Raw genomic sequence first — 27,946 nt, 5'->3', positions numbered from 1 at the left:
GCCAAGCGGTCTTACGTCACAGCCACACCTCCGGCGCTCCAATCTGCTGAAGGTCAAAATGCAGTACTCGATGACCGTGGCGAAATATGACGTGATAGAGCTCTCCCTCCAAAACTCTGGCTGGTTATGTTAATCTGGAGTCCACCACTACAGCGTCCATCGTATAGAGGCCGTGTATATTCGACACGTCAAACACAAGGTATTATTACTGTTATTACCAAATAAAGGACGGACAGATTGATGCAGCTTTTTTTTTAGAATCCGAATATTCTTTTTTGCACGTGATGGAAAAAAGCAAGGAAAGGCAGACTCCTGGCAGTGGTGAAGCTACTTATAAGAAAAAAAGAAAATGGCTGAGGCTTAGCTAAGGTTAAGCCTAGTCAGATGCGAAGCATATTGATGGCTAGGCTTGGTAATACATGGCTTTCCTTGGTTGACGTTCATCCCGCTCTTCATCGGTCTCTGTGGCACGCTGAAGCTTTCGCTTCTCTTTCAAATCAGCCCTGCTTCTAGGCGGCATCCCAACACCTGGCCGCCTCGTAAGTGCCCGGAGAGCGAGGCAAGCTCAGCTTTATACCGCTGCTGTAGCGTCATGTGGTCAGCTGCAGCGCCTCTGAGGTGGAGCCTCCACCGCCGCGGCCGACCGCGCGAGCCGGCAGCCTATCTATCCTCTGCTGTGACGTCATGTTGTCACGTGGTGTCACGTGGTCACGCTAAAGGTCAATGGTAGCTCGACCGCCGCGCTCGACGGGCTGTAGTGTAGCTCTTGTAATATGCTTCGCATAAAAATTAACTACTGATTACACAAAGGGGCAATGCCGAAATGCATGCGTTCGCTTGCATGTGATGGTGATTAGGCCCAGAAAGATGCTACTGCAATGCGATGAAACTGCGATGAAATGATTCCGTTACGCCGAACTGTTCTGCTTATAAAAACATGATGCCAGTAGCTAGCAGGCCGCTTCATCACACTGTTCTCGGACTGCTTGATCTTGGATTCTCTGTCTGGCGGCTTATGTCTACTTTTCGCTGTCATACTTCCGTTTCTTGGTGTCTGAGACGAGAAGCTTAAGCTTGTTGGCGTTTTTTCGTAGAACGCTTGGGCAATGGCATACGTTGAGCATTCACAACAATCCGCCTCGGCTACATCGGGTGCAGGTGAGTGATGGGGGGTGGTGTGAGGTGTGAAGGTTTACCAGTGAGTGCCCGGATGTGCGCTTGCAGGGGTGTGGTGTGCATCAAGGGTGAAGGCTGCACCCACGCGCGCGCGCGCGCACGCACGCGCGCACGCACGCACGCACGCACGCACGCACGCACGCACGCACGCGCGCACGCACGCACGCGCACGCGCACGCGCACGCGCACACGCACGCGCACACGCACGCGCGCACGCACGCGCACGCACGCGCACGCGCACGCACGCGCACGCACGCGCACGCGCACGCACGCGCACGCACGCGCACGCGCACGCACGCGCACGCACGCGCACGCACACACACGCGCACACGCACACGCACACGCACACGCACACGCACACACACACACACACACACACACACACACACACACACACACACACACACACACACACACACACACACACACACACACACAAAGTGCGGTTATTTTTGGGAAGGGAGGCTAAACTGCTAACGCAGTAAAAAGGACAACTAAACGAGTAGGCACACTCCGAGTTGGATTCGTATCAGTGGCGGCGCAACAGAAAACCTCTGTTTGGAGATGCCTTAGGTTACTCCGCCCTCTCCGAGGCCTCTTTTTATCGTTGTTGCATGAAATATTAGGAACCTCTATCACATTCCTCGTGCCTTGCTTGATCTCGTCGAATTCAGAGATCTCAGCATAAGTCCTTACGCCACCATGGCTCCCTTATTCCGCCCGCTCATTGAAATTTCGGAATGAGTCAGGAGATTGAGCTTGAGCAGCATATTCCTTCAGCGGTAAAGAGCACTCTTCTCTGAACAGCGACCTCGCTGAACGCGGCGGTTCTGCGTATTGATCCATCATGCTGGTGTTCCACACGCTAAGCTGTCCTACGAACACGAAGAGTTCGCACGGAATTCCGGAGTCTTTCGCCGCAGACAGAAATCTTATAGTGAAGTACATGACCTCAATGTCTATTTTAAGATACTGCTGAAGGATGCCCCAAAAGTGCAGCATCACGACAAAAAGAAACAATTATTTTGTTGCTCAGTGATTTCTCGTTGCTCTCACTGGTAGCAATTCACTGACCACGGCACAAACGCCACCTTAGCGCAAAGGTACGTCCTAACACGTAAGATCCACGTTTGAAGCGTAAAAAATGTTTTTGCGGCCGATTGGAACTACAGTAAAGCCCATTTATAACGAACCTAACGGTCACGCGGATTCTGTTCGTTATATCTGATGTTAGTAGTAAGTGTACTCTTCGTATATTAGGCAAAAATACTGAGGCCACTGAAAGTGGCGTTTATTTCTTATAAAACTGCTTTATGCGCGCCTACTTGTGCAAAGCACATCCTGCAGCGGCTCTTTCCAGGCTATCTAGGGTGGTCTTTTAATCCTCGTGGAGACCCTTGCTGCCAACTATCAAATTTAGCGACGGGTGTATAACTAATCGTGGTTGAAGTGTCTACAGCAGCTGGTGGCAGGTCGGCCACATAAAAAAGATTCCTGAGAGTACGGGAGGGCTTGTACTAGGTGTTCGTCTTCGTCACAGCCCGCGCTTCTGCAATTATGTGGTCTACAGGAGCGTAGTTATATATTTATCTAAGGAAACATCTGGCCAGCCATGGATCAACGAAGCGTTGTCACACATCTACATTCGTCCGGTCACGTGTGTTTTCGAGCTGCTTCTGTCGTTCCTGTGCTCATGCAGCGTCGAGAGTAGCGCAGCGCTCGTGGCACAGAATGCATCAGTTGCACTGGCCGCTGTATGACGCTACCTGCACGTGGAAGCAGCGCAAAAGATGGAGCCGTCTGGGCAGGCTATGCATACCACGTTACCAGCCCGTAGCTAGCACGCATGGCTAGCAAGGCTTTAAAAATTCTCAAATCGCTGCTGTTACTTGATCCACGACTATGGTCAGTAGCTTCGATTTCGACGATGCCCCTTTTTCACACGCACCGCGCTTCTTCCACTGAGAGGCTTTGCCCAGCCGGCCAACACGCAGGCAGTGATTGCCCTCATTTGCCGTCGACGCGGGCTTGGCCTGCGGTTACTTACTGTTTGAATAGGGAGATATATAGCATATCATTACCACGTTTACGTTACTGTGTACAGTGTTCCCAAACGCCGGATTTTCCGGTTAGCGCAGCGCACTGCAGTGCCGCCTTTTATCGCATTTTTGGGTCAACATGTTCATTCCGGAGCGGTGTCGTGAAAGTTGAGAGGCGTTCTCTCACTCCGCGCTTACTGGAAGCACGACTTCTTCAACTTCGAGGATAGTTTACCGCGCCTCCTCGTTCGCGATAACCGAGTGGTGCGGCCAAAGTTTTTAGTTGTATCTGCGACGAATTGTCTTTGCCCTTATGCATATTTTCTCGGTAACACCGCACCCGTTCGTAATAAGCGAGCGTTCGTTATATCTTCGGCCGTTGGGCTGGACTACATCCGCTGAATTCGTATCAAGAAAGGTTAGGTAAGGCTGCAGATATACGGGTAGAGGAATTAATGACCGATCCCAAAATTTGGGTAGAGGAATTAATGACCGATCCCAAAATTTGTCGTCTGCCTTGTGGAGAGGTCGTACAGGTGTCCCAAGGAAAATCGTAGAGGGAGAAAACCGAATGGATCAGGAAAGGGGGGGAGGAGGGGGGAGGGGGGTGACTGGCAAGTCGATTTCGGGACGACGAAAAGGTGTCTGTCTGTATATAGGAGCCGATGCATGGCAGCTCCGTTTCTCAATAGTGCGCGGGAACGCAGAGGCCGGGTGCGGCGGTCATGTCGGCGCCCGCGTAAGTGCACTGCGTACGAAAAATTCCTGACTGACTCCAGCTTCAAAGAGATCAATTTCTCGCACGACGGGGTCCCCGAAATCGCTTAAGCTGGAGAGTTTTGTAGATGCAAAATCCACCGGCTTTTCTCCTCATATATCATCAGACGGATTATAGCATACACATAGCCGTACATTATATTTCTTGTTTAGTTCATTTTACGGCTCTTGCCTTAAATTCTTTTTGCCGCGGACAATAAATAAAGTGGGTAAAGTGACAAACTCTCTAATGAACAAATTTTTGCATTTTTTATTTTATATATCGATGCAACAAAAAAAAGTAAACACCATAACAAGGTTGATTAAAACTCATCTATGTTCTAATTTTTTTTGCTCTGAACCCGTTTGAACCGGTTCGAACCGGTTCAGTACGGTCCGAACCGGTTCGAACCGGAACGGAATGTCGCTCTGGAACCGAACCCGGAACTGAACCCGAAAGGTGTGAACCCGAACCTGAACCGAACCCGAAAAAATTCCGGTTCGACACCCTGCAAACAAGCCGAGGCGAGGGTTCTCGCACAGCTTCCGCGCTCACCGTTCGACCACGTTCCTATGCGGCACTCTCGGTAAAGGAAGACGCATTACGTTCGCTGCTATTGACGAGGGTGGCGGTGGTGAATACTCTCATGATTCGGTTGCACTACACATAAGTACCCCCGAAAGCCAAAACATTAGGCATTCATCGCCGCAGTGCGGAAGTAGAGGACACCTTAAATATCCTCACTGTGCGCTTTTCTTTCGACTACCCATATAGCCTCTCCAAAGGGCAGACGACTCAGGTACTTACAGGGCATTTGTTTCCTGTACCGTTGTATCGGCAATAATTTCTAGAGTTCCTTGACACCAGTGTTTTAGAACGTGTTAAGCGAATGCGCATTTATTTCTTCTGCCGCAAAAACGTTCTTCTTTAAACTGCACACATCGACGCTGCCTGTCAAGGCATGACTTTAAGCTAAGGAGATGTTTGTGGCATGGACGGTGGATTGCCGCCTGTTCAATGCGCCAAATACCATTGACCATTCTTTTATTCTCTGCTATGATGCTACATTCTTCCGGGACATATTTACAGCGAACACTTAAGAAGGACATTTTAATCACACCTGTTAGTGTCCGTTTTTTGCCAGTGGAGTAAAACTGTTTTGTGCCATATGATCTATTTATGTTGCTTGCACTATTTAGTTTCTGGAGAGAGCCGCATGATGTACCGCCATGCCGAATCACCACGGTCGTCAAAACCTTTGTTTCGTGAACAATGTGCTTTGGTAGTGGGAGTATATGCTGCCCTGGAAGGGCCGCCTTGCTGTCTCCCCTATTTAGATGCATGTGTGTGCCTCCCAGACTTATGCTGTTTAGGGAGGTGGGGACGTGCAGGGGTATGGTGGGCTCGTATTACACAGCCTGGTATTTTGTGGCATGGGCATACTACGATTTTCCTTTTCGTCATTATTTCCATGAAATAAAGAAAAAAGTCGTCGCCTTAGCTCAGTTGGTAGAGCACCGGACTCAAAATTCGGTGGTCAGTGTTAGGATCCTATCGGCGGCATGTGTTTTTTTTCTTTTTAATCAACTATAGTTAAAACTAATTACCTTATTAAGCTCCTATTGCTGAACACCGCAAATTATTTTTAGAAAGTACATCCCCTATGCTCCTCGGATGACTGTTGGCTTCCTTCATGTCCGACAGAGAGCAGCAGATACGTATAAGCCGCCCGTCATAGAATTCAAGATACAGCAGTCCGAGAACAGCCCGACGAAGCTGCCCGCTAGCGATAGGTATTTATTTTATATATATATATATATATAAGCAGAACACTTTCAATGCATCGGCATAACACAAAATCGCTTCATCGCAGGTACATTTCATTTCAGCAGCACCTATCTAGGCGTTTACCGCATCCCAGAGAGTGCATGTATTTCCTGGTTGCCTCTTTGCGTAATCACTGTTTTTTTTTCTAAGTATCTTACCACTGCTACATGCCCACCTTTCCTTGCTTATTTCCATCGCATGGAACAAAGATTGTTGGGATACTTTATAAAGAAAACACATATTTATATTTCTTTGTTTTGTAATAATAGTATTCTGTGTGTTTTAACGCGTCAGAGCGACGCGGACTCTATCGGGAACGCTGTAGTGGAGAGCTCCAGATTATCGTGGACCAGCTGGAGTTCCTCAGAGTGCCCTCACATCGCACAACACACGCACATTTTTGCATTTCGCTGCCATCAGAATGCGGCCTTGCCACCGCTATCGAACCCGCGACCTTGGCATCAGCAGCCGAGCACCACAGCCGCAGAGCCATAGTGAATGGCTTTATTCATTATCTGCTGTCTGAGACAAGGAATGCCTCAGAAAGTAAATGTTGCACAACGTGATTCGGTCATTGCGCCTGTGCGCCACATATTTATGGTACACGACACAAAGAAAAGGAAACAATTCTCACTCATTGCTTTGCGAGTTAGAGCAGTGCTAACAATTCGATTAAAGCTCTACGTAAGCATGTGAAAGAGGGATACTATAAAATCCAACATTTCACATCAATCTGGCGTAAAATGTTTTAGAATTACCGAAAGCACATTGCGAAAGCGCCAATTAGCTTTCTTCCTAGACAAGAGACTTCTTTCAGTTTTGTTGTCGAACTGGATGCCTTTTCGACTGGATGGCATTTTCTCACTCCATAGCGCAGACGCTGTTAAGGTAGAGGCCTATGGCGCCAGTAGCTAATTTCCCCCTACCGTGTCTGTCTGGAGGGGTTAGGAATGGCGACAGCGAGTCGCGCGCTCCGGACGCTTCGGACGCTGTCCAAGACTGCGGGAACCGGGAACCAAGGGGCCGACGACCCCTTGACAAACATAGAAGTGGGGGTGGGGGACAATAAGGTCGGCGACTCCTTAAACCCTCGACTGTCTAGCTAAGCAGTGGCGCCTCTAGAGTCGGGCTCTGGCGAGCACTGGGCTCCGCCTACTTGTATGGGCAGTGCCACTGCAGCAGTATTGGTTGGAATTGGGCGAGAGCCGGTTTATTAAAGCTCCGCCCAATTATCGAGGGGATAAAAACCGCTGCAAACAAAGAGCTGGACGAGCGCGCCGAGTCTCAGTCTCGGCCGCTTTTCTGCAGCCGTTTTTAACAGCCTTTTTTTAGTCCGCCTTTTTCTCCTAGTTCTTGTTTTGCTCCGTCTCCAATAAATCAGTTTTGTCTCAAGAAGTTAGGAATTGCTGCCTCAACCGGCAACGTGACGCCGGACGAGCGGACGAAGTACCGCTGACCAGCGTACGATCAGACCAACCGGCCATTCAGACCTTATTTTTTTTTTTTAACTGACGCTTTCGGTGGGTACAAGCCATTTACAAGACGCGCATGTACAAGACGCGCTGGCACAAGCCATTTTGTCTGAAAAACAAAAAAAAAGTATGCCATGTCGCCAAAAATGCGTTGCTGAACCGAGTCCTGAACCGGTTTGGAACGGTTCCTTTGAATCGTTCCGGTTCGGGTTCAGCTCCAAAATGTGGGTTCGGTTCGGTTCCAGTTCCGGGCAAAAATTCGGGTTCAGTTCCGGTTTCGGGTTCAGTTCCGGTTCGACACCCTGATGGCAGCTCCCCCTGTTATGAACGAATTCTCTGTGGTGGTCATTAATGCTGCAAGTATTGCGAATAAAACAGATGATCTTGAATGGCTACTTGTTGCATATGGTCCAGATGTCACCGTTCTTTCCGAAACATGGCTGCATGATGGTATTCCCGATGAGCAGGTAATACCAAACTCGCATGAATTAATTCGCTGCGATCGTAATTCCAGAGGTGGTGGTGTCGCAATTGTACTAAAGGAAGGCATCAAATACTCATTGATACCGCATACCACTAATGTTGAAATGCTTTGGATACTTGTTCATTTATGTACTCGCAGTATTTTAATTGGTGCAGTGTACAGGCCACCAAATGCTGATCTTTCTGTATTACAATGTTGCATGAGTTTATACTGGCGCACTGCAAGCGTGACTCCCATATCATTCTGTGTGGGCATTTCAATGTGCCGAAAATCGACTGGAGCACGCTTCAAGCGTCGTCGTCTTGCCGACATTCTCAACAAATGCTAACGATTGCATTTTCTCTTAATTTAACACAGCTGGTCGAAACACCGACACGCGTGACTACCAACGCCAGTTCACTACTTGATCTCGTTTCGATTTCCGACCAAATGTCTGGATTGGGCTACTCAATAGCTACTATCGCCGGAATATCGGATCATAAAACTGTTCTTTTCACAAGCCACATGACGCATTCTGTGACCCGTAAGACTTCCAAGTCATTCTTCAATTTCAAAGACGCCCAAGATGAAAGCATTCTCGATTTCTTAGAAAGAAATTTCGATACTTTCGAGCACTACCAAGCAGCTGGAGCTGCGCGTGTTAATCAGCTGTGGCTTTCCTCTAAGAGCGTCGTACACGAGTGCCTCGAAAGATATGTAGCAATGAAACACGCAGCTCAGACAAGGCATAACCCATGGATTACGCGTACAATCCTTCACTTAAAGCGCCGCGTAAAACGTTTGTCACGTTCGGGCAATAAAAATTGCAGCGATAACATCCAGCACCTGCTCAGTAAACTGCGCTCGAAGATTAAACTGTCTAAATACTCTTTTTTTAACATTCCAATGAACAATTTCCTCAAAGCTGACCCGAGAAAATTTTGGAGGTCTCAGAAAAAGGATCTCAGAAAAAGGAACTCAGAAAAAGGATCGTCTATCTAAACTAACAATTAACGCCTCTGAAGTAACTGACAACTATTTTATAGCTGCTGCGTTTAACGACTATTTTTCTCCCCTGTATCTTCCTTGTAATCGCAACGTCAATGTATTTGATCAGACTGGATTTGAAATACCGAATCTCATCATCACTGAGGAAGGTGTATTTTCAGCCCTGCGTAACCCGAACACTAGGCAGTCTTCAGGCCCAGATGGCATACCAAATATGTTCCTTTACATATACGCAGAGTGGTGCGCGAAGTATCTTTTTGTTATATTTAATGAAAGTCTGCGGAAAGCAGAAATTCCCACAGACTGGAAAACTGCTAAAATAGTACCTATTCATAAATCAGGCGACAAACTCAGTGTAACGAATTATAGACCTGACTCCTTATTGTGCTCTTGTAGGAAAATTATTTTAACATATTCTTTTCAAGCACTTATCTTCGTTTCTGGAAGCTAATGACTTCTTTTCTAGCGCTCAGCACGGGTTTCGCCGCGGTCTGCCGACAGTAACTCAGCTTATTCACACGACAAATGAACTGATGGAGCTACTAGATAAAGGTGAGCAAATTGACATGGTTTTCCTCGACTATGAAAAAGCTTTTGACCGAGTATCCCATAGTAACTTGTTATCAAAGGTACGCAGGCTCCTAAAGATTGCCAGATCACGAACTGGATCCAAGCGTATTTCGCACAACACCACCGCTATGTTGACATAAATAATATTCCTTCGCATCTAGCATCAGTTATCTCCAGGGTTCTTCAAGGGCCCGCTACTCTTTCTCATCTAACTTAGTAACCTGCAGTTTAATTCATCAGTTCGCTGTCGATTTTTTGCCGACGACGGCCTAGTGTACCTAAGAACACAGACTGTGGCTGACCAACTCGTCCTGAATGATTTCTTGGACTTAATTAATAGTTGGTGTGCTACGTGGCATATGAAACTCAATATCTCCAAATGCACTCAAATGACCTTAACTCGCAAAAAAGAGCCCGCTAGCCTATACTTACGAAATAAACCATGTCGCACTTAAAGCCGTCACTCGGCTGCTGCCCAGAAAGACACGGGTTCGATCTCGGCCGCAGCGGCCGAATTTCGATGAAGGCGAAATTCTAGAGGCCCGTGTACTTTGCGATGTCAGTGCACGTTAAAGAACCCCAGGTGGTCGAAATTTCTGGAGCCCTTCACTAAAGCGTCTCTCATAGCATGGTAGTAATTTGGGCCTGTTGGTAGTTCATGATGAGGAAGTTGGAGCGCAAAAAAACAAAGACAAAGTGGAGACGTGGACGGGACAAGCGCTAACTTTCAACAACTGCTTTATTGAAGTGCGGGAAGGAAACCTAGCGGGGCCGCCGCGCATGCGCTAAACCTTTTGTCTCCCAAACTTGCTGTTGTTAAACCCTGAGGCGAGTGTGCAGAAGGTGGTGAAGGCATACATGGTTCAAAATAGTTAAGATTATACACATTATGATAACAAAAATCGATGTGCTTTTGGAGTCATGTACACTGATGGCGTGCTGATGCATAGATCGTTCTGAGCGATCTTAGCGGCTTCAAACAGCTCACGTTCGAGCCTACCTTGATGACTCCCGATTACCGAGGTGCTTTTCAGCAGCACCTCGGTAATAAAAAATTTCCAACATAGGGCTTAAGTACGCTGCACTAATGTTTATACAGACAACAGATCACACGCTGAATCGTAACATCGGTAATCTGCCGCCCGCGTACCCTAGATGCCTGCGGCGATTAGTGCAGCGCACTTAAGGTCTATGTTGGAAATTTTTTCCTTCAGTGAACAAGGCTTCCGTGCGGAAGCCGAAACGTCTGTCATATTTACTACACATTTTTGGTCGGTGCCTCTTCATTTTTAACCCGACCAGACGAGGTTTCGTCAAACCTTGGATTTCATCATGCTACGACGGTCGTATGGCCAGAATTTCATCACTCAAGGGCGCCAGTACGTCTCCCTAATCGCCCGGATTTCTGCGTTCAAGGCTCATCTGCAGTTTAACCTCGTGTGCAAAGCCAGGAACCTTACTCCGAGATCCCTCTGCTTGCTTCGACCGGTCGATACTTCCTTCGGTCATAGTGTTGTGTCCAGAGCAGAACGGCAGTTGCTTCAAGCCAGAATCCTGGAATGCAAGGACTCAATCAGGTACCTGCAGAATCGAGCCTTTTTTGCCCGTCGCCGCCTCCCAGGCAGCACAACAACATTGGCCGAACGTCGCGCAAGTGTTGGCAAAACTTGGCACGAACATCGGTCCTACACTGGCATTTGGGCCGAGCGCTACCACTTCACACATTGGCCTTACTTTCATGCCAGTTTTGGGCCAACGCTCGGCCGATCAAGCGGCCAACGCAGTCCCGATGTTCGTTCTGCAGCATGGACCAGCAAAGGTCTCATACTGGCATCCAACTTTCAAACATTGGTAGCCAAGTTTCAAACATTGGTAGCCAGCTTTCGAATAATGGTTTCCAGCTTTCGAATATTGGCATCAAGCTTTCGAATAATGGTTTCCAGCTTTCGAATAATGGCATCCAGCTTTCGAACGCTGGCACATGCAATTAACCCACTCGCCAATGACCGGCACTGTGGATAGATGTACATACATAACATTCTACCTAGCAAATATTCATAAATGAGGGTGCGAAAGAATTCCAGAAAAAATACCCGTTTATTGCTTTGAGTTACAAGAATCACGCTTCTAGCGCACACAGGATGGTTTGCGCTACCACCAGCCACCCTGGGGAGTAAAGAAAAGGGGCCCAAGAGCATGGTGGCAGAGGCTGTGGGAAAACAATTTATTTTCAAGTTTGGTGAGTGCCGATCAGGTTGGACAAAGCATCTCGGCAAGCTGCTGCGGCACGGCTAAGGCATCCAAAAAGCGCTCAACGGAGCTGTCCTCCAGTGAACTGATCAGTCATATCCGAAGTAATCGTTGCACTCCACTTGCAAGGGGGCTGCTGGACTGCATTCAAACAAATTCCTCGTCCAGTTCTTGCACGATGGCCTCACGAAGTGCCAAGCCTGCAAAGAGATGCATGATGTCATGGTAAGTTGAATTATGGCCATCACAGAACAAAAACAAACATAACAAAGATAACACCGAATTTTATGAAACACAGTAATCGTGAAGACACTAGCAACATATTTTACAGGATAATTTTTAATTTATTCTTAAGAACCAGCCCCACATTAGTTGCACAAAGTGGAATTTAATTTACTAAACTTCCCTTACACCAAATGGTTTAATTTAGTTTAATGCGTCGTGTCGCACTCCCAGTAAATATACTCAATGCGAGATAAGGAAATTAATGTGATATTGAAAACAGATTAATGTATTATTTTGTTTTAATATCATAACTTGTGTCTCTAAATTGCGAGGTAATTTTTTATTCCAGTAAATATGCACAGGTTGTAGCGTCTCTTCCACATGGACGTCAAAACAACATTTTTGATTAGTTTTATTTAATGGGGTCAAAAATGCGGCTTGCGACTTTTGACGAAATACGCTGAACGCAAGGAACTCAGGGCACCTTTGTTTTACCTTAGTTGCTTCGCATGCATGCTATAGTTGGATTCGAAACTGCAACTTGAAAACCACACAAAAATACTAGTCTGATAGTCCAGAGTAATGCCCTTTTTCATTGCGAGAGAACTTGGGCAAAAGCTTTAACCAGTAATTGCGGATTTTCTATTGAGTCTGCAAGAGTAGAAGGCAAAAAGAAACACTACGGAAGTATTACACATATCCTTACCAACTAGTCTGCAGTGGAAAATTAATTAAGCGGTTCTGATTTCCGTCGTGCATAAGCGGTAAAGGACATATTCCCGAATGCATCCTATCTCAATTCATATGAGTTCAAACCCGCTGTTAGCCAAAGTAGTTAATCTTTAGTGAGTTCATCTCACCAAAGACGAAAAATTAAATTCTCACCATTCGGCCACAATTCCACTGCGCACGACGTCAAGCAAGCCATTTCGCAATGAGAGTGGGTACACAGAAGTCGTCCTCGTGCTTTTTGGCTCGCTCTCTTCTCCTGCCGAAAAAATAAAGGCGCATGTAGTCAAAGCAACATTTACTACAAAAACCACTTTAACTTCCAGACGTATATCAAGATAAAAGAGTTTTAGTACTTACAAAAGATCTTGCAGGCGGTACGAACAGCGTCGGAGCTCTCCTAATATATGAGTGTGGCTTTTCGCGTGCGCAGACTATGAACGGTGCTAGCTCGAGTGTGCATGCATTTTCGTCGCGTTGGTTTGCACGTGGTTGAGCTCCGCCGTGCAGTCAAGAATGTCTTATTGTGATGAGTCGCGCGGTTCCAAGACGAGCAGTGGAGACGATGGTGTGGGGGGGTGGGGGGTTGGCTGGAGGGGAGAGAGGAATTTTCCTTTACACAGGTTTTGCGGTTCCGAGAAAAGTCCTCGAGCTGAAAGGTGGAGACAGGGAGGTGGAGGAACAGCGAAGCGCGTAGCTGCGCGCGAGGGAAAACAGGTTTGAGAAAGTGACAACCAGAAAGAAAAAATAGCGCTTCGCGGGGTGGGGTGTTAGCCCGCTACATGGAAAAGGGCACGGCCGGGAGAACAGGTGGGGAGATATTGGACTTGAAGGCTTGAAAGAGAAAGGGAAAGAGGCCAAAACACGTGAAAAGGGTTTGGAATTTTTGGAGAATGAGTCACATGGCCACAGGCAGTACAGAAAGGAATATCTACAAGAGAGAAGTGGATAGGAAACACGGAAGCGTCAAAGTATTGCTACAAAGCTGCAGCAAAAGCCTGAAAATTTTGAAGTGAAAAACTTGGAGCTTCAAGATGCATTTCGCCAAAACGACTTGAGACACTCGCGTATTTTGTGGGGCCGTATGATGTGGCTTCTGTTAGTTCAAGATAGCTTAAAATGTTACCACATAATAACAAAAATATAAAGCAAAAAAAAATATCCAAGCAGAACGCGCGCTCTTTCATAGTTTCATGTACCGTACATGCGCCAAACAAGCTAGGTTAACATGCGTCTAACGCCAGTTGTCAGTCCATTTATTCAGTGGTCGTCGAAGAATCCTCAAATTGTTTGTTGGTGTGGAAGTTTCGCGCAAAAAAGCAAAAACAAACGAAGGCATGTTGAATTGTGGTTCGCAACTACTTTCGACGGTTTTCATCAATAAAGGTCATGTTCGAAAGAAAAAAAAAACTTGCGAGTAAATATGCAAGGACGTGAGCAAGAGCTATATTGCCCCCAATGCAAATTACGCAACAGAAGAATAAAATGGTCAAAAACAACAATTTCCAACACAACGATTTGCAGAAAAGGAAGGAAATAGCAAATCAGAAAACACGGGAAAGGCGCAATCACAGGGCACGACGTAGGGAAGCGTAGGAATCGCTTAGCACGTGTCCGCGTGCGTTTATGAAGCACCCGCCTAATATTTCACGAGCGCAACGCATAATTCAAAATTACGAGGCGACTGCTTCGTTTCTGGACGTTGCCAAAACTGAGCACAATTTCGGTTTAGCGAATGCACTTGCGCTAATCTATTACGTTTGTATCGCGATCTCCCTGAAGCAGACACCAGCTGCGCACTGCGGCAGTGAATTCCTAGAGCGAATAAAAAAAAGTGATTTTTTATTCCAAAAATTTAATAAAATGAAACTTATTTGATTTTTGTTGAAGGCACCTGTTCACAATTTTTGTTGAAGGCGTCTCGGGTGTAATCAGAACGTTAATTCTGGTCAACAGGACTTCGATCGCAATTCTAAACGTATTATTGCTGCTCACTGCGCAACCAGAGTGCAGTTTTTCCAACGGAATCATGGGTAGCTTTGCTCACAAACTGCAAAAGTGTTCGCTTAAAATATAATAATAAATAAAACCAAATCTTTGAACTCGCATGTTTTAGCGCGTTCGAAAATTATGAACTGTCGATATGGTACTCGACAATAAAATTAATTTTGAACCCATTTTAATGGATGACACAATGTTTACCAACGTTTGCCAGTATACTTTGAACACTGGATAAGCGGTGGTAATCCTAGGCCAATATAGCCAGCTCCCGGAAATGGCATAGCCAATTCTGGCAAAGAGTGGAACAACACTGGCTAACATGGCCCATGATAGCCATGATTCGATGATGGCACAGCCAGCAATGGCAAACAGTGGGGCAATCCTGGCTAACCTGGTCCATGATAGCCAGGATCTAATGAGGGCTCAGCCAATACTGGTAAAGCGACGGACAACCAGGGCCATTGTTGGATGTGCTAAGGAGTGGCACAACCAATATCGGATGCTCACTGGCAACTCTGGGCCTAGTTAGGGCCACGCTTTGCCAGTGGATTTCCGATATTGGCCCGCCGTCGTGTGCTACCTGGGCTTGAACATCAGTCCTCGAACGAGTTCGCCAGCATGCAGTTGCACGCCAACTTCGTTGCGAGTCTACAGTCCCGCCAGCGTGAGCGCACGCACCAAGAGAAGCTAACCAGACTGCTGCCTAGCCATAAAGGGAGTGCGACCAACAGACCTACTTCCGCCGTCCACAATCTGTCTTCGTATAGGCCTACCCGAGCAGAGCTCGCCGCGGTACCTGACACAAGAAAGATCATTTGTGCTGTTGAACAGGCTGTAGGTCTTGTGGAAAACAGTCGCCGAGAGGAGGCTCGCACCAGTGCGATCAGCATACTCGCCAAGCTGCCACGTCGGCTTCCCACCCCACTCTTTCTTGAGGAGCGTGATGCAGTCAAGAGCCTCCGGAGCAACGCGGATATTGTAATCCTCCCTGCTGAAGGGCAACGCCACTGTCATCGTTAACAACTGCGACTACGTAGAAAAAGTGACGACGCTTCTGAAGAATAAAGACACGTACGTGGGGCTCAAGCGGGACCCCAAGCTTAAGGTAGAGCGAGAGCTACAAAGGCTTTTGGCTGACGTCTTTCGGTTTGTTCCACCTCAGCACAAGTACTTGTACTTAAGACGCCTTTGTCACAACGGGTCTGCACCTGCATTATATGGTCTCCCAAAGATCCACAAGCTGAACGTTCCAATTGGGCCAATAGTGGATTTTACCCGTTCTCCCTTGTACCGGCTTTCAGGCTACTTGTACAAGGTTTTTTCGCCACTCGTCAGCAAGGGTCCGACTTCCATACGGAACTCTTTCGATTTTATTGAAGAGGTACGTGAGGTCACGATCGACAGCGACGAGGTCATGGTGTCGTTTGACGTCATATCACTGTTCACGAGTGTTCCCGTGCTGTGGATGTGTGCCGATCGGTTCTTCAGAACGACGACAGACTGAGTGCCAGAACACCTATCGAGCTACCGGACCTGTTGAGGCCGCTGCAGTTCTGCCCCGAAAACACATACTTTGTCTTTCGGGGTACTGTCTACAAACAAGTTCACGGCAGCCATGGGAGCATCAATCTCAGTCACAACAGCAAACCTTACAATGGAAGCATTGGAAGGCCGAGCTCTCGCTTCGTTCCAGCCACGCCCGAAGGTCTTTTTTCGTTACGTTGACGACTGCTTTTGCATAATCAAAAAGGATGCCTTGGCTGCTTTCACGAACCATTTGAACAGCATCGAAGATTCCATTCAGTTCACGGTCGAGGAGGAGATTTCTGGACTTCTTCCTTTTCTGGATGTTATGATTCAGCGATGCAATGAACGAATGTCATTCAAGGTGCACAGAAAAGACACGCACACAGGCCGGTATCTTCATTTTAACTTGGTCCACCCTACTTGCCACAAGCGCTCCGTCGTTTCCACCCTCGTCCCACATGCGGAAAGAATATGCTCGGAGCCTCAGGATAAAGCCTCTGACCTATGCCAAGTACACCACGAGCTCAACGAATGTGGCTACCCAAACCACTTTGTGGATGCTGTTATACGCCAAACAGCCAGGCCATCTCAGCCCGCTCGCATTCCTTGTCGTGCACGAGCTGCCATCCCTTACGTGCCAGGCGTCAGTGAGTCTGGATCGCACTTTTCGCACATATGGTGTGCATATAGCCCACGTTACTGCGTGCAAGCTTCGTCATGAGGTGGTGGCCGTAAAAGACAAGATGAAGAAGGAAAAATTTCCCGGTGTAATTTACAAAAACCCCTGCTCAGACTGCGATTATTCCTACATAGCGGAAAGCGGAAACTTCGAGAGACGGCTGAAAGATTACAAGAATGACGTCAGAAACAAGAAGGTGGCTTCCAACGCACTTGCTGACCATGCCGAAAGCGCGAAGCACAGTATCGCTTGGGAAGAGGCCGCAGTTATCGGCCGTGAAAAAACTGGACGTCACGCCAATATCTGGAGTCCTTGTTTATACAGACAACAGATCACACGCTGAATCGTAACATCGGTAATCTGCCGCCCGCGTACGCTAGATGCCTGCGGCGATTAGTGCAGCGTACTCAAGCTCTATGTTGGAAATTTTGTCCTTCAGTGAACAAGGCTTCCGTGTGGAAGCCGGAACGTCTGTCATATTGACTACACCTTTTTCGTTGGTGCCTTTTTATTTTTAACACGGTTTAAAGTAGCGGTTGCATTCTCTGCCCCCCCCCCCCCCCCCCCCCCCCTCTGCAAGCTTGCGAAGCTCAGCCGTCGCATAACTTGTGAGAGCCAAAGATCGGCTGCCAGAAGAGGCATCCCTTACAAAAATTTTTAGCAACATTCTTTAGAAAGTCTTTCGACAATTGTTAATAGAACCTATCAACATTGAATAGGAAGTCTTTTAAACGCCTTTGTACATTGTAGTAACAACCTATCGACCGTCTTCCGACAATTGGCCACCGATATCCAAAAGACTCAAGTACATAGAAAGTCTTTATACTTCCTATCATCCCCTTATCGAGTTTGTATACACTTCCTACTGACCCCTTACCGACAATGTCTACCAACACCCTATAAACGGTCTTCCGACAATTGGCCACCGTTATCCAAAAGACTCAAGTACATAGAAAGTCTTTACACTTCTTATCAACCACATACCGACAATGTCTACCAACACCCTATTGACGGTCTTCCGACAATTGGCCACCGTTATCCAAAAGACTAAAGTACATAGAAAGTCTTTACACTTCTTATGAACCACATACCGACAATGTCTACCGACACCCTATCAACAGTCTTCCGACAATTGGCCACCATCATTCAAAAGACTCAAGTACGAAGAAAGTATAATTCCTACATCAACTTTTGGAAAAGTGTATGTTAACTACACAGTACAACACTTTTACCAACATAGTTTTATCACTTCAAAATCATTTTGTGAACACTATCCTGGAGTGCTTAAAGAATAATAGAAGCAAAATGCAAATTATTACATTTATTGTGCACAAGTGTACATACGCGCTACAACACATGCATGATGCATCAAAATATTTTATGGAGAACAATACAGGAACAGAATATTGCCTTCGGCACACTTCCCCTCAGTTCCCTCTGAGTAACAATGACTGACACACAGCAATTGAAAAACATAACAGGTTTTAATTCACGATGTTTCGGCTGGAGGACCAGCCTTTTTCGAGTATAGTATGGCATTCGAAACAAAAGCTGTGTGCTTCAAATGCTGTAGTACACTTGAAAACGGCTGGCCCTCCAACCAAAACGTCGTCAATTAAATCCCGTTAGGTTTTTCTTACATATATACGAGGCGTTTCAGGGAAGACTAAGCAATTTTCAAAAAACAGGTATTTTGAGATGAATGTATGGCTTTTTCAGCATAGTATTACCAGTGTTGGCAGGCACCAGAAAACTTGTGAAGAGTCTTACGTAAAAAGCTGGTTAGCTAATTTTTATTAATGAACCTTTTCACTATCAGAAACTTTGTTAAAACATTAAGTTGGGCTAGTTGGTAACGGCTTGAAGGAATCATACTCTTAGCGGTAAGAACACACACAACACCAAGACACACACACACAGGACACCCGCTTGACTTCAACTATCTTTACTGGACACTTGTACGACATAAATATGTATCACTGAGCACACACAGGTGCCTCGTCATCGGCATCAGGTCTAACTACGCCCTCCGCTCCTCCAAGGCATACGGTTGCGCCGATAAACAATCCCTTTTTCTGCCAATGCCAGGGAGGGAGTGCTTACACACGTCACCCGCCTCTTGAATACGAAAGGCCTGGGAGCCGAGAAAAAAGAAAAAGAAATTATCGAAGTCTTCAGATACAATACTTGTAAGTAAAGCTGCATAGAACTACAAGCGATAAAAGCCTCAGAAACGTGCCCCTAAGGGAGCAGCTGGACTGGTAGTTTTTTATTTGTCCCGCAGCACATCCCTTTAGTGCTGAGGCCTGCTCATATCTGTTTAAGTTAAGAATACAAGGGAAACAAGCAAACAAGCGTTCCAAAGATAAAAATGTGCACTTAGGTTGTTCTTTAGGAAATTACCTGTCACTAATTGCAGCAATAAATACCTCGAGAAAGTAAATTAAGTTATTTACACAGCTTATTACAAACCTTGATGGCACGGGAGAAAGGCAACATCGAATGCATCGGTTCAAGTAAAGCCAGGGGTCTTGTTAAGGTCACAGCAATATTTGTTGACTTAGGCTCAGCTAGTGTAATGCAATCAATAACTGAACGTCGGCATGAATAAAAATAACAATGCACCAATACTCAATTCCAAATGCATTTCAACTGTACAGTGCAGTCAGTTGTGACAAAGGGAGTGTGAAAGAAAACCTCAGCAATGCTCATGACATATCGAATAAGCACCTTTCTTCTGTACAGCTAAAATATAAGCTTTACAGGGTTTCATGTAATGCAAGGATAACCTGGTAAGGTATCAATTATTGATGCTAGCAACAAATATGCTTCTAAAGCAGAGTGCTCCACTTGAACGCCAATATTCAATTATGCATTGCCCGTTAGGCCATGCCTATCACATCACTGGTTCACTTCAAACATGCCATACCTTGTAAGAGGTAGGTACTGCTGAAGTAAACCTATAAAATTTATTTGCTGCTTTATACTGCTGTATAAAGGTCATGAAGCAGATAATTGTTTTCATTTGGTCTATACTGTGGTCAAGATTTCCAAGCACGAGAGGCATGAGGGAAAAAACTATAAAAAGCATTTCACACTATAACACAATGCACTTGACTAGCGGAGTGCTTTCATGATGCCCGCAATATCTTTTCCCTTTCTCTTGGTCCTCTTTTAAAAGAAAAAAAAACGAAAGAGAGAGGGAGCCTGGAGCAGAAGATTTTTGGCAGGCTAAAAAAGACAAGGAAAATATACCCACTTGTCTACCTATCCTTTTACAAGTGGCACATGCTTGATATCCAGTGTCAATGGCTGATAGGCTGAACCAGCAGGTCTTGATGTCATTTGCCTCTGGTTGAGGTAGCATTGGCTCGATGACAGATGAAAGCTGGTGCAAAAGTAGCGTGATGATACCAGTGGAGCAGCTGTACAGGGCTTGACTGCGGGTGCATTTGAAGAAAGGCTGCATTAGAGCCATGCTTTCATAAACATCACAGAAGGCACATCCCATTACAACCTCTAGCTGTTCAGTCCAATGTGTTCATGAGTGGAGGCTAATGATTAATTACCTATGCCTCCAATAGTTAGCAAAAAATGGTTTAAAAAGCTTGTCATACTTTTCTTAAAGCTATTATTCGCGAATCACGTTATACTTTTATCGCTTCAGACTGAAAATGAGGGAATGACATAAATGTAGTGAACGTAAAAAAATAAAATGACAACAAACCTTCCATTGTGCGATTACCTCAGCTGCACTGCAATGGAATGGTTCTGCTATTTTTAATCATCGTTTCGTTGACCAGAACTATCAAGAAACACAGCACTTGATGTGACTGCGACGTAGAACGGGCAATGCTCCTTATCCAGTAAACACTCAGGCAGCAGAATCAAAAGACGCACGCCGCTACAAGCACTTTTCGTTCTTATGGTCTCCTTTTCACGCGCTGCTCCTGTTCACTCGGAATAACGAATCAAGCAGCACCCCATAGTTCTCGGCGTGCAATCAAATTCTATCACATAACTCGTGCGCCGAGGAGCTGACGCAAAGAGCGTGAGGCGGCGGGTTAAAAGTTGCATAGTTGGCAAGCGAGCGTGTCAGAACACCTTCTCTCTGCAAACGATCGCGTGGTGCCCGCATTTTGCACCTCACTGCGAACAAGGCGTGAAGACCAACCCAAATGCATTCGCAGCCCTCAATCATACCCCCGACACATCGCAGAAGTCATTTTCCAGTTCTGTACTTACATTTGTCAACGTTCACGGCAAGCCGTTTCTTCTATCGGGCATCGGGCGCCGGCCGCTCTCGGCGTGGTTGCGTGCAGTACGTCAGAGCAGTTTTTGAGCACTGCGTGCGCGTAAGAACGTCTTCCGCAGCACTGGAGCCATCTGTCACCTTCCGAGTTCAGTCACACTACCACAACACTAACGAGGCCGCACATTTAACACAAACAAACTGAAGAAACGCACCCAGAACTTCACAACCGTCGCACCCCGTCAACAAAGAGTCGTTTCAGCGTCCTAAAAAAGATAGTGTAGCACGCGGCCAACATGAGACTCGCAATCCGCCGCCAGCGAACGGAAAGGTGGCGCTAATGTCGCCTAACTTTACACGCGTTAAAAGAAGAATTGATAAAGCCCTTTTTGCCACAAGCTTGTTGCATTAAACAACAAAATATTTTGTTTCAATTACAAAGTCAGCAAATTGGAATGCTTGAGGTGGAAAAATGCGACTACTCACAACCATCTGTTTCTGGCGGCGCTGCGAACGAAAGCTTGGAAAACCGGGCAGCATCCGGGCAGCTACAGGCGACGCATCTGGGGCCAGGAAAGCCGCAGCCGCTGCACGGCTGCACTCTCTGCCTAGTTCTAAGGCTATAACTCAGCTCCCCGTAACCACCGTTTATAAAGCTTTTTTAAAAGGATCTATAAACGATGCCCGTAACTGCGTCGCAGAATAAGGAATGATGATGATGTTGCCAAACGCTACTGGTTTCGGTTTTTATTTTCGCATATTGTGTGGCTTAGCGTACTCTACACAGCTTGGCTCATGCGATTTAGTGTACGTGTGTGTGTGTACGCCGCTCTAGCGTGACGCGCGAAACTTTCAAGGCTGCGCTGCAGCATCGCCTCTGTTTTGTGTGTGTTTATATCACATTCATTGGACACCTTGCACGCTCTTTGCTCGAGCGAGCCCCGCCGACAGTCGCGCTACCGTAGTCTTTTTGTGTGCTTCCTTGATTGCTTTTTGCCTCTGCCTTACGCGGTCCTCGGCTCGGCCTCACGTCCGCTGATGGCAGTAAGAAAAGGCGAAGAATGAACACATGCTTTCGCGCGTCTACTCCGTATGACTACGTTAAAACCCAACACTTTATTCCAGGATTCCTTTATCATTGCATTACGGGAAGATAGAAAATACAGCTATCACCACGTTTTCCCTCGCCACAGCTTCGTACCGTGTTTGCGTTGAAGGAGATGCAAGTGAAGATGCGGAAGAGGCACTGCGCCTGTGCTTTAGCGGTGCTCAAAGTGGGGGCTGCGCTCACCCTAGCTTTTTCCATACTGGAAGCTCCTCTGTGGCTCAGTACTAGCGAAAAATGTAACAAGTCAAGAATGAGGGCTTATAGTGCTCCAATTGCCGTGCACCTTCCTCATGCAAAGACCTTGTTACCGCAGTTGAGTACAGCGGGCCGCGGTTACCTGTTTTGTTTCTCTATACTTCTCTTTATAGTATCGGCCGCCGAACATGAATAAAAATTAATATTGCCTTGCCTGAAATTTCGCATGTACAGTCGCCGAGGAACGAAGCAACTTGAGTTCTCGAAGCTGTAAGCCTGCACACGTTACACAGAATTTACTCAGAGCGCGAAGCGGTGCGGCCCTTTTCGCGCGGGGTTTTTCAGTCCCGTGCGATCAGCCATTGCTGGTCGCTCGAGGAGGAGGGTAGTGCGAGGGTTTAAATTGGGCGCTCCCACGTGGAGTGGCATAAAGTGTACCGGGCACTTTTGCATGGCGGGCAGTGTGCAGGGAAAGTGTGCTTGCGGTGCAGGTTCAGGAAGCTGGTGATATAATTTGGGCGCCATTTGGGCTAGCGAGAACGTGTCATTCAATGAGTGTGGAAACACATCGGTGCAATGCTAAACTTTAATTTTTTTGTAGCTCGCAACAATAATCCCTCTGAAACCTCAGAGCGAAACGCTCTTAATGCTAGTGTGTTTTAGCACCGTCGTACGGTACATCACTCTTCAACTGCACGTTAAAATATGACCTATCAAGAATTACAACAATAGCAACACCAACGTGTTTCGAATTGGCAGAGTTGTTGTACAGCTCTGCTGAAATTCTTTGTTAGTTCTGAAATGTTAAATCTGTTTAATGACTGCCTGAGTACAGAATTTAAGGACGAATACGCAGCAGAAAGCATTGTTTTCGTGTAGAATGAGCCATCAGCGAAACTGATTCGCTGTAACGAAGTCATCATTGCGCTTATGTAACACAATCACTAGCTCCTATTTTTTCTTAAAGTTCTTTTAATTTCCTTGAAGTGCGAGGCAATAATACTTGAGTATTCTATGAATTCATTCACTTTGTACCAAAATTATTTCGTTTGCTGGTAACTTTTTTCGTAGACTTCATACAATCAAAAATTGTCACTAAATGTCTTCAATTCAAGGCACGTTTCTGAATTTCGGGATAAATGCTCTGTTATGAACTTTGCCCTTTTCCCCGCACTCGAAAATGCGAAAGCAGTAAAGCTAGTATTGAGAAAATTCAACTGAAATTTCTAAAAATCCACAGCGTGCTCGGCTATGGGAATGTGATTGCAAATTTTTGTTTCGTCTTCAAGGTTAGTTAAGTTGCCGCTTTGAAGTTGTCGGCTACAGTACTTGATTATTTTAGGCTTTTATTTGTTTATTCGCATCACCAAAATGCTTTCTCGGTTCGTAGTATATTTCTATTGACAGCAGTATATAAGCAGTAAGAGAATTGTATGAACTTTCTATCAACAAATGTTCATAAAATATGCCCTAAGAAAATGTGACTGCAAATGTTTGTTTCGTGTTCAAGGTTGCTTTAGTTGCATTGACATGTTAGGCTAGAGTACTTAATTAATTTAGGCATTTATTCTCATTATAAAACGTTCTGTCGGTGTCTAGTATGTTTCTACTGAGAGCAGTACATAGAAAGCAGTAAGGAAATTGTATGAACTTCCTATCAACGAATGTTAATAGAATATGCTCGGCTAAGGGAATGTGAGTGTAATGTTTGTTTCGTGTTCAAGGTTATTTTAATAGCTTTGAAGTGTTCGCCTACAGTACATGATTTGAGGCATCTATTCGCATGACCAAAAATGTTTTGTCACTTTCTAGAGTATTTCTGCTCACAGCAGTCCGTAAAGAACATAAAGTATTAAAATGGAATATATCTTTTGTTTTAAAACGTTTTCCCATATCCTGATTACATTCCAAACGCATTTGCTGCGAATAATGTTGGTCGCTTTTCGATATAGTGAAATTGTTGACTAGCTGCAACAGATTCCACCATGTAATCAGGTAAGATGTCGTCACGATTATGCGAACAAAATAGTGTTAATCACCTCGAACGCCATGCAGTTTGTTCATTTACTTCTCTCAATGTGTCAAACTGCACCCAGATTTTCTAGTAACTTTCTATTGACAGGAGTAAATACAAAGAAGTAACAGTCTACCAACTTTGTATTGACAAAGGTACATAGAATGTAAAAATTAGTTTCTAGTAACTTTCTATTGACAGGAGTACATGCAAAGAAGTAACTTCTACCAACGTTGTATGAACAATTGTTGATAGAATGTAAAAGTTACTACAAGGTTACTAGAGTCAATAGAATGTTAATACAAATTCTAAAGAAAGTTGATATCCATTTTTGTAAGGGATGGCCAGCGTTTCGTGAAGTGTGCCACCAACGTTGTCTACGAAATTTCGTTGTCCTGCGGAAAATCCTATATTGAACAGACGGGACGATGCGTGAATGACCGACTTGGGGAACACGCAGAAGATATTGAAAATAATGAATGCCAGCGACTTGTTGAGCAATGCAGTGCTTGCAACAATTGCAAACCACGGTTCTGCGAGGTCAGGATTTTAGGCAGAGGTAGACATCAGACGGCTCTTGAAATTCTGGAAGCCTTTCATATCAAAAATGCGGGTCTGAGCTGTGTTAGTGACACTTCTGTTTTTCTATATCAAGCTGAGCAAAAATTTTTGTCGCGCCTAGTGTGATAAGATTGATGCATGGTGTATCTGGCTGCCTTGTACGCGTGCGCTTGCGCTGGGAGTGCTATATATTTCGTATGCTGTCGCTTGATTGAACAGTTGTAGTAAACGCCCGTGTTGTCGTCTTTCTTGTGTTGTGTCCCCGTTGCGCTAAAAATCCTTTATTATGTTCTATATCAAGCTAAGCAAAAACTTTTATCGCGCCTACTGTGATAAGAGAGCTGCATGGTGTATCTTGGTGCCTTGTCGTCTTTCTTTTGCTTTCTTGCGCTCTGTATATGTCGTGTGTGTTCCTTTGTTCTGTCCCGTCTTCTTCGCGCAAGCACGTACCCGTGCTAATATGAACCGACTCGCCCAAACAAGAGTTTTACTTTCTCTTGTTGTGTCCCCGTTGCACTAAAAATTTTTTATTAGGCCTATGAGGTTTCCCTGCCATCCCTTGTGCTCATTTTCCCTATGGCAGTGGCTTCTTTTTATCTTGGAGCACAGGCAGGTTTGTGAGGGCGTTTTTTGCAATGTCTGTGCCAGGTCTTACAAGCGCTTTGTACGCCTTGCTTCTCAGTTCACTTGATGATCTTCCTGATTTGTGTTTTAAGAAGCCTAATTTTTTACGACCTGAAGAGCATATGTTATTGATGTGCGTCGTCCATTTAAGCCTGTTTGTAATTGTAACGCCTAAATACTTATATTCCACTACTTGTTTTATTATATTGCCGTCGATGTTATAAGAACATTCCAGTTTTTTTGTTTTATTAGTAACACACATATGCACATTCTTTTCAATGTTAATCATCATATCCCATTTATCACACCATTCTGCTTGTAATTTTAGATTTGCGTCAATAAAACGGAGAGTTGAGCTAGTTGGTACATGTTTCTTGGAAAAAACAGCGCTAAACGAAAGGACAACGAAAAAGAGTACAACAGGACCGGCGCGTTCAGATCGAGTTGATCCGTAACAGAATTTATGGTTTTCAAAATGACACAGTCTTCTGCAAACAGTTTGACTTATACAGTTGTCCTGACAGAGTCGATCAAATCATTAATAATAATATTAAATCAGACTCGTCCTATTACAGATCCTTGGGGCACTCCCGAGTAGACATCTAAATTGTCAGAACAAGAGCCGTCTATATCTACATATTGTTTTCTGTTACTCAAGTACGATATAAACCAATTGTTTATTTTGGAAGGTATACCAATTGTTTTCATCTTCAGGATTAATTTATTATGAGGCACCCTATCAAATGCTTTGGAGAAGTATGAAAAATTATGTCTACCTGGCCATTCATGTCTAGAACTTTAGCGATATCGTTGATGGTTGCTATTAATTGCGTGTTGGTGGAAAAGCCGTGCCTGAACACATGCTGCGCTTTATTTAGGATCTTGTTAGTATCTAAGAAGACATTGAGGTATTTCACAAAAATATGCTCCAGCATCTTACAAGAAATACATGTAAGTGAAACAGTAAAATGGCAGTTTGGTCGAGTTGGTTAAGCATCTTGTAATAAAAACAGCGCAAGGACACAGGACGAGAACGGAGAGTAGACACACACGGCGCTGAACTTGCAACTGCGTTTATTGGAAAAACACGGTGCTCAGCAGCATCTCCCTTAGTCATGTCGACAAGGAAGTGGCGAATGAATTAGCGGGTGGTTTTATACGCATTTTTAGGTATGTTGATGATTACCTTGTGGTTGTGAAGTCCCCTCAGGCAGAAACCGTGTCAAGTGTTTTAGATTGTTTTGTAAAGAACGGGTCCGGGCTGAAATTTACGCATGAAATTTTTCACCATAACACATTACAATTTTTGGACTTACTGCTGGTCTTTGAAAAAGACCACGTGTGCTGGCAATTCTCCCCTCGGAGTGAGAAGCCCCTGCTGAACTATAGGTCTTGCCACTCGAAACTAGTAAAAAACGGGATAGTAACCGGGTGCATGAGTATGGCGTTAAAAAAATCATGTTCTCACAAAATGAAGACTAGCCTCTGCGCCCAGGTACACCGCTGTAAGCAGGCCGGTTTCCCAGACTCTGTTCTTGTGTCGTGTGCGGAAAAGATCCTGAAAAAATTGAAAACCCCCGAACGTGACTCTGAGCAGCGCGCCAGTGTGGACGATAGAACAAAGAATATAGCTGTAATGCCGTACGTACATTCCCTTTCGCACAGATTTAAGAAAGTGGGGGCCAAGTATGGTGTCAACGTTGTGTTCTCGGCACCTAATAAGGTAGGCAAGGTGGGGGCAGCTGTTCAAAGGAAGAGAGATGGAGTGGGAAAGAAAACAGGCTGTAAAACTAACCATGCAAAACAGGTTCGTCTCGTGTAAGGTTGCTGTGGTCTACCAGATTCCTCTGTCCTGTGGCCGTACTTATATTGGCCAGACAGGTCGTTGCATTAATGTACGGCTTTTGGAGCACCAAAATTCTATGGGAAAGTGCTCAACAAACTTGGCCAAGCATTGTCTCGAGTGTAAGTGCACCCCGTTTTTCGTTGACACCGAAATCTTGTTCATACATAACGATCGTAGCACGAGGGAAGTAGCAGAGGCATTTCATATCTTGAGAAAAGGAAACAGATGTGTCAGCCAGCCTTCAGTAGCATTGTCCTCTAAGGAAATGAAGTTGCTAAACAGTGGTTAGCACCGATAATCACACGTGCCTTTAGGAGACATTTTATTACCCGATAAGTGTATTTTTGACAAAGCGCATGCGCGCGCTTTCTTGACGCCCTGCCTTGAAAAGCAGCGTGTTTTTCCATTAAACGCAGTTGCAAGTCCAGCGCCGTGTGTGTCTACTCTCCATTCTCGTCCTGTGTGCTTGCGCTGTTTTTATTACAAAGTGAAATAGGTCGGTAGTTACATTTATTTATTTATTTATTTATTTATTTATTTATACACAGTACCTACAGCGCCCTGACTGGGGCATTATTGTAGGGGGGAAACATCATAAATAAGAACAAACATCTAGTACACAA

The 27,946-nt window shown here is 45.5% G+C and overlaps 1 protein-coding gene and 2 long non-coding RNA genes across 3 annotated transcripts in view; 1 reads left to right on the top strand and 2 right to left on the bottom strand.

Moving 5' to 3' along the window:
* The window catches only part of LOC149326610 (lipase member M-like), a 261,176-nt gene that overhangs the window by 146,519 nt on the left and 86,711 nt on the right, over positions 1-27,946 (top strand). The window lies entirely within an intron of this gene.
* Positions 11,513-13,475, bottom strand: LOC149326613 (uncharacterized). Its single transcript, XR_016286590.1, has 2 exons — positions 12,673-13,475; positions 11,513-11,762 (listed from the first exon to the last, which is right to left on the bottom strand). It is a non-coding gene; the product is annotated as an uncharacterized LOC149326613 (long non-coding RNA).
* Positions 18,030-21,243, bottom strand: LOC149326612 (uncharacterized). Its single transcript, XR_016286589.1, has 3 exons — positions 20,969-21,243; positions 19,983-20,163; positions 18,030-18,857 (listed from the first exon to the last, which is right to left on the bottom strand). It is a non-coding gene; the product is annotated as an uncharacterized LOC149326612 (long non-coding RNA).

Source organism: Amblyomma mixtum, chromosome 10, assembly GCF_055824585.1.
Source record: "Amblyomma mixtum isolate Tamu chromosome 10, ASM5582458v1, whole genome shotgun sequence".
Lineage (NCBI taxonomy): Eukaryota > Metazoa > Arthropoda > Arachnida > Ixodida > Ixodidae > Amblyomma > Amblyomma mixtum.
This window is presented reverse-complemented; position numbering and strand designations above follow the sequence as displayed.